The following is a 6,060-nucleotide window of genomic DNA, read 5'->3' as shown; positions in this document are numbered from 1 at the left end:
TCCTTTCACGCCTGTCAGCGAGCCAGCGCGGCCTCTTCGTCTGCCCGGAGGAGGAGGAGAGACAGGCTTCCGCCTCCCGGCCCACGCCTGCCCCGGTCTGCGAGCCAGAGCCCACGCCTGCCCCGGTCTGCGAGCCAGAGCCCACGCCTGCCCCGGTGAGCGAGCCAGCGGCCACGCATGTCACAGTGAGCGAGCCAGCGGCCACGCATGTCACAGTGAGCGAACCAGCACCTACGGCCTCTACCGTCAGCAAGCCTGAGCCCTCGTCAACCACGGTCAGCGAGCCTGAGCTCTTGCCAGCCACGGTCAGCAAACCTGAAGCCACGCTGACCAGGAACAACATCCCAGCTTCGCCAGTCGCATCAGCCCGGAGGAAGAGGAGAAAGGGAGAGGTCTCTGCACTCCAGCCTCCGCCTGCCACAGCCCCATGCTCTGAACCCCCCTTGGCTCTGCCCTCAGCGCCCAGCGAACCCAAGCCGGCGCTTACCACGGTAACCCAGCCAGAGCCCGTAGCCTCAGACGTCAGTGAGCCAGTGCCAATAGCCTCAAACGTCAGTGAGCCAGTGCTTGTAGCCTCGGACATCAGTGAGCCAGCGCCTGTAGCCTCAAACGTCAGTGAGCCAGCGCCTGTAGCCTCGACCGTCCCTGAGCCAGCGCCTGTAGCCTCGACCGTCCCTGAGCCAGCGCCTGTAGCCTCGACCGTCCCTGAGCCAGCGCCTGCGGCCTCGACCGTCCAAGAGCCAGTGCCAGTAGCCGTGACCGTCCAAGAGCCAGTGCCAGTAGCCGTGACCGTCCAAGAGCCAGTGCCAGTAGCCGTGACCATCCAAGAGCCAGTGCCAGTAGCCGTGACCGTCCAAGAGCCAGTACCAGAAGCCTCGATCGTCCAAGAGCCAGTGCCAGTAACCGTGACCTTCCAAGAGCCAGCGCCAGTGGTCGTGCCCATCCTAGAGTCAGCACCTCCCGAGCCTTCCAGGGCTCCCCCTCTCGAGCCTACCAGGGCTCCGCCTCTCAAGTCTCTCGAGTCTTCCAGGGCTCCTACTCCCGAGCTTTCCAGAGCTCCGCCATCCGAGTTTCCCGAGCTTTCCAGAGCTCCGCCATCCGAGTTTCCCGAGCTTTCCAGAGCTCCGCCCTCCGAGCTTCCCAGAGCTACACCTCTCAAGCCTCTCGAGCCTTCTAGGGCTCCGCCTTCCAAGTTTCCCGAGCTTTCCAGAGCTCCGCCATCCGAGTTTCCCGAGCTTTCCAGAGCTCCGCCATCCGAGCTTCCCAGAGCTCCACCTCTCAAGCCCCTCGAGCCTTCTAGGGCTCCGCCTCCCAAGCCCCTCGAGCCTACCAGGGCTCCGCCCCTCAAGCCCCTCGAGCCTTCCAGGGCTCCGCCTCTCAAGCCTCCCAAGCTTTCCAGAGCTCCGCCCTCCGATCCTACCAAGGCTCCGCCCCTCAAGCCCCTCGAGCCTTCCAGGGCTCCGTCTCTCAAGTCTTCCAGGGCTCCGTCTCTCAAGCCTCCCAAGCTTTCCAGAACTCCGCCCTCTGAGCCTCCCCGAGCTCCGCCTCTCAAGCCTCTCGAGTCTGCCAGGGCTCCGCCTCTCGAGCCTGCCAGGGCTCCGCCCCTCAAGCCTCTCGAGCCTGCCAGGGCTCCGCCTCTCGAGCCTCCCACGGCTCCGTCTCTCAAGCCTCTCGAGCCTTCCAGGGCTTCGCCTTCCAGGCCTCTCGAGCCACCCAGGGCTCCGCCTCTCGAGCCTTCCAGGGCTCCGTCCCCAGAGCCTCTTGAGTCTCCTACGGCTCCGCCCCCAGGGCCTCCTACGGCTCCGTCTCCCGATCCACTCAAGCCTTCGACAGCTCTGCCCCCAGAGCCTCTCGAGCCTCCTGCAGCTCCGCCTCTCGAGCCTCCTGCAGCTCCGCCCCCGGGGCCTCCTGCAGCTCCGCCTCCAGAGCCTCCTATGTCTCCGCCTCTCGATCCACTCAAGCCTTCGACGGCACCGCCCGCCGAGCCTCCCGAGCCTCCAACGGCTCCGCCGATCGAGCCACTCAAGCCTTCGACGGCTCCGCCCTCAGAGCCCCCCGAGCCTCCTATGGCTCCACCTCCCGAGCTTCCTCCGGCCCCGCCTCTCGAGCCACTCAAGCCTTCGACGGCTTCACCCTCAGAGCCTCCTACGTCTCTGCCCCCAGAGCCTCCAGAGTCTTCCTGGTCTCTGCTCCTAAAGCCTCCCACGGTGCCGCCTACCTCGGCTCCGCCTCCTGAGCCTCTTTCAGCTCCACCTCCTGAACCTCCTTCAATTCCACCTCCGGAGCCTCCCGAGCCTCTCCCGGCTCCGCCTCCGAAGCCTCCATTGGCTCCGTCTTCAGAGCCTTCTACACCATCGCCTCCCGCCTCCTGACCTGCCCAAGGCCTTACCGCCTGAGTCTGCCACGGCCCTGCCTAAGCCTCCTTTGGCACCGCCTCCCAAGTCTTCTACGGCTCCGCCTCCGAAGTCCTCCTTGGCTCCACCTCACACGGTTCTGCCAGCCTCTGTCCTGTGGCCTCTTCCCAGACCTCCTGACCCAGTCCCAGTCCCGTGGCCTCTTCCCAGGCCCCCTGACCCAGTCCCTGTCCGGTGGCCTCCACCCAGGCCTCCTGACCCTGTTCCCGTCCTGAGGCCTCCCCCCAGGCCTCCTGACCCAGTCCCTGTCCAGTGGCCTCCTCCCAGGTCCCCCAAACCTATCCTTGCCCTGTGGCCAGCTCCCAGGCCTCCTGCACCTACCCTTGCCCGGTGGCCAGCTCCCAGACCATCGAAACCTGTCCCTGCCCGGTCGATACCACCCCGGCCTCCTAAACCTGTCCCTTTGTGCCCCCATGGACTGCCTAATTGTCCCTTGTGCCCCCGTGGACTGTCTCATCTCCCTTTGTTCCCCCCGTGGACTGTCTCATTTCCCCTCGTGGCCCCCCCGGACTTCCTGCCTGCCCTCTGTGCCCCTTGGACTGCCTCCTTGTTCTTGTGCCCCTCCTGGTCTGCCTGTCTGCCCCCGGTGCCATCATTTTGTTCTCTGTGGGTTTTTTGTCTTTTGTCTTTGTCTTCTAGGATCGTCTGGAAGCCGGTCCTTTGAGGGGGGGCTCTGTTATGAATACCCTGTCTTGTTTCACTGTTGCCCTTTTGTTTACCATTGTTGTCACTTTTGCATTTCTTAGTTTTCACTTTAGTCCCTTATGTAACTCCATAGTCTCTTTGTTAGCGTTCGTGTTTCCTCTGTTCATTGTTTTCACCTGTCCTCATTAGTTTGCCTTTTACTTCTGTTAATCACCTTGTTATCTTGTTTGAGTTCTGTTTGTTCATTGGTCCCTTTTTCCCTTGTTTATGTATTTATACCCTGTGTCTTTGTTCAGTCTTCGTCTATCGTTGTTTGGTGTTAACCCGGTGTGTGTTTCCTCCTCGAGTCCCCTGTTTTGCTCACGTCGTGTGTAGTTTACTATTTTATGTTTATTTCCCCATCGTGGGTTGTTCCTTTGTGTTTTCCTGTTTTGGTTCGCTCAATAAAGTTCAAGCTGCGTTTGGATCCGCATTTCCTCGTCTGCCTCGTTACTCAAGCATAACACAGGTAAGCAGTGGCTTATATACTCCTCGCGGGCCGTGATTTGTCAGATTAAAATTAACATGCTCCTCTCGAACCTCTGTTAATTAACATTTATAAGCACTTCAACTAAATATATACAGTAAAGTAGACCTACTTATAAAAGAACGTAATAAAAAACTATTAATAAACAGCAAAAAGATAAAGGGTAAAATATATAGCCAACACTGTAATTAATTGTATAAAATTACAACAATTTCAATTTATGTATCTTAACCCGTTCTCATTCCAAGTCATAATAATAGTACAGATGGCACTACTTAAAAAAATCGTATGAGTTGCCTCGTTTATAAGATTACAACTTTTACTCTCATTGAGAAAAATGTACATACCAACATACACATGTTATTACGATTAGTCCTAAATTTAACCCCAACCCAATATAAACCGCTGTGATTGGTCGAGAGGATCAGTAGCAGTGACTGTTGGGTAATAGTCCACTGTGGAGGCCACACTGATGAGGGCTCAGCCGGAGGGTGCATTGAGGGTGCAAAGGTGATGCTCACGTCAAGCCCCAGAGCACTAAATTGTCAAATGGGACACCCTACATTTATTGCCCAGGTTAAAAGTTTTCTTTTGATTATATGGTTTGTTACAGGAATTAACTTTCAAAAATAAACCTATCCTGAGAAATATACGCTGGAGTAAAAAGTGTGACTTCAGCAAGCCCCTTCTCCACTTAATGTAGTAAAAATGCTTACATTAATATCTAAGATGAATATATATATATATATGTATTTATTGTATAAGCTATATAAAAAACAGTAGTGGTAATATTAGTTAGTGAACATTCCCTTTTAAGCTTTACTGCTTTCCTATAACTGACTTTTTCTCTCACTATTCCTTTTATTCTGATTGTTGATTAGCCAACCAATCAGCTACTTGGCTAAACATAAAAGGTATTTTCATTGAACTTCAACCGTGGCCCTGAGGTCATCATCTCTGTAGATTAATTGAATTTTCTGTGATGTTTGCTGTAAGCTGTGTGTTTGTGGCCTGAATCAGAGTTCGTCCTCCAGCAGAGCTGACTGGAATACAGGCTTGTTTTTACAAGATTGTTATTTTCCTGCATCTTTCGTGAGCACCAGCGGACACTGCTAATCTCAGTCTGTGCGGGCATACACTCTTCAGCCACTGCCTAAACTACTTAAACCTGAACAAGACTTGATTTAAGAATATTGCATTTGGAGAACCATTGACGTATATCTCATATCATGTTTCATAGTAATTCATACCATCTTGGTGGGATGTTTTTCTGCATAATGTGTAAATTGTGTGCATTATGTTGTGTATGTAATAGTTTGTTGCTACATTGTTGGTAGTAAGCATGTACCCAAGATTTTAAATTATTACTAGACTTGTTGACTTGCTTTCTTGCAACAAGATGATGACTATTCGTACTAATTCGTACAACTTTTAGAACAACCAATTATATACAATTACCATGTCTCCTTTTAAACACTGATATTTCCTTTCTTCCTTTGTCTGCAAAAAAACAAAACATATTGTACAATTAAAAACATGGCCAGGCCATCCACGTTATGGATGGGGTTAGGTATAAGGTTGGCGGTTAATATTAAGAAAAATCTCACTGGAAGTTTCTCTAAACCTAATGAATGGACATTCAAAATCTGAAAATGTTGTTTCAAAACAGGGCTGCATTTCCCAAAAGCATAGCAAACTTAGGTTGATCATCGAGACCATTGGTGCCACTATCTGATGGCGGGACTAGCTGACTGTTTGAACAACAGCAGACGGAGGAAGTATTCGAAAAGCTGTTTTGAAAAGATTTTTGCAATTCCATTCGGTGGCGCTTGTGTCGCAGAAATTACATACATACATAACTGAAATCTAAATGTTACGTTTGCAAGGCTTAACAAGCCTACATTGACAACATCAACAAATATGTGTAATATGTATTGACCGAACGGGCCATTGGCAGTTCCTTCAACTGGCCGAAACTCTTTACATACCCTAATATATACACTGTATATGTAAAATGGACATATTCATGCCAAAAAGCAGTTACCAAAGCAGTGAGTAGTTAGCAGCCTTAATTTTACAGATCAGAGCTGCTAGCAAAAAGGCTGGAAGTCTGATCTCAAGCTTTCAAAAGAGCTTAGAGTGAGCAAATAACCAGATTTAATTCTCGATCCAGCTCTACCACCCTGGTACTCTTTGGACAAGGGCTTTAACCTCACGATTCTCCAGGGGGCTTTCTTTATCCCCTAAGTTCTTTAAAAGAACCCGAAGCATTCTTTAAAATGTAACTAGATTAAAAAACAGACATTGTGACTCGGAAAGACATTCCCTGGGATCATTCTAAATTCCTAATGTTACCTTACTCTCACAGTGGCTTCCATGACACCAGAAGTTGGCAAGTCAATCTTTTTGAGAGGAGTATTAAAGACAAAACCTTGACGTGACCTAAACACATTGATATTGAAATTAGAAAACTGC

Source organism: Xyrauchen texanus, chromosome 36, assembly GCF_025860055.1.
Source record: "Xyrauchen texanus isolate HMW12.3.18 chromosome 36, RBS_HiC_50CHRs, whole genome shotgun sequence".
NCBI classification, from domain to species: Eukaryota; Metazoa; Chordata; class Actinopteri; order Cypriniformes; family Catostomidae; genus Xyrauchen; species Xyrauchen texanus.
This window is presented reverse-complemented; position numbering follows the sequence as displayed.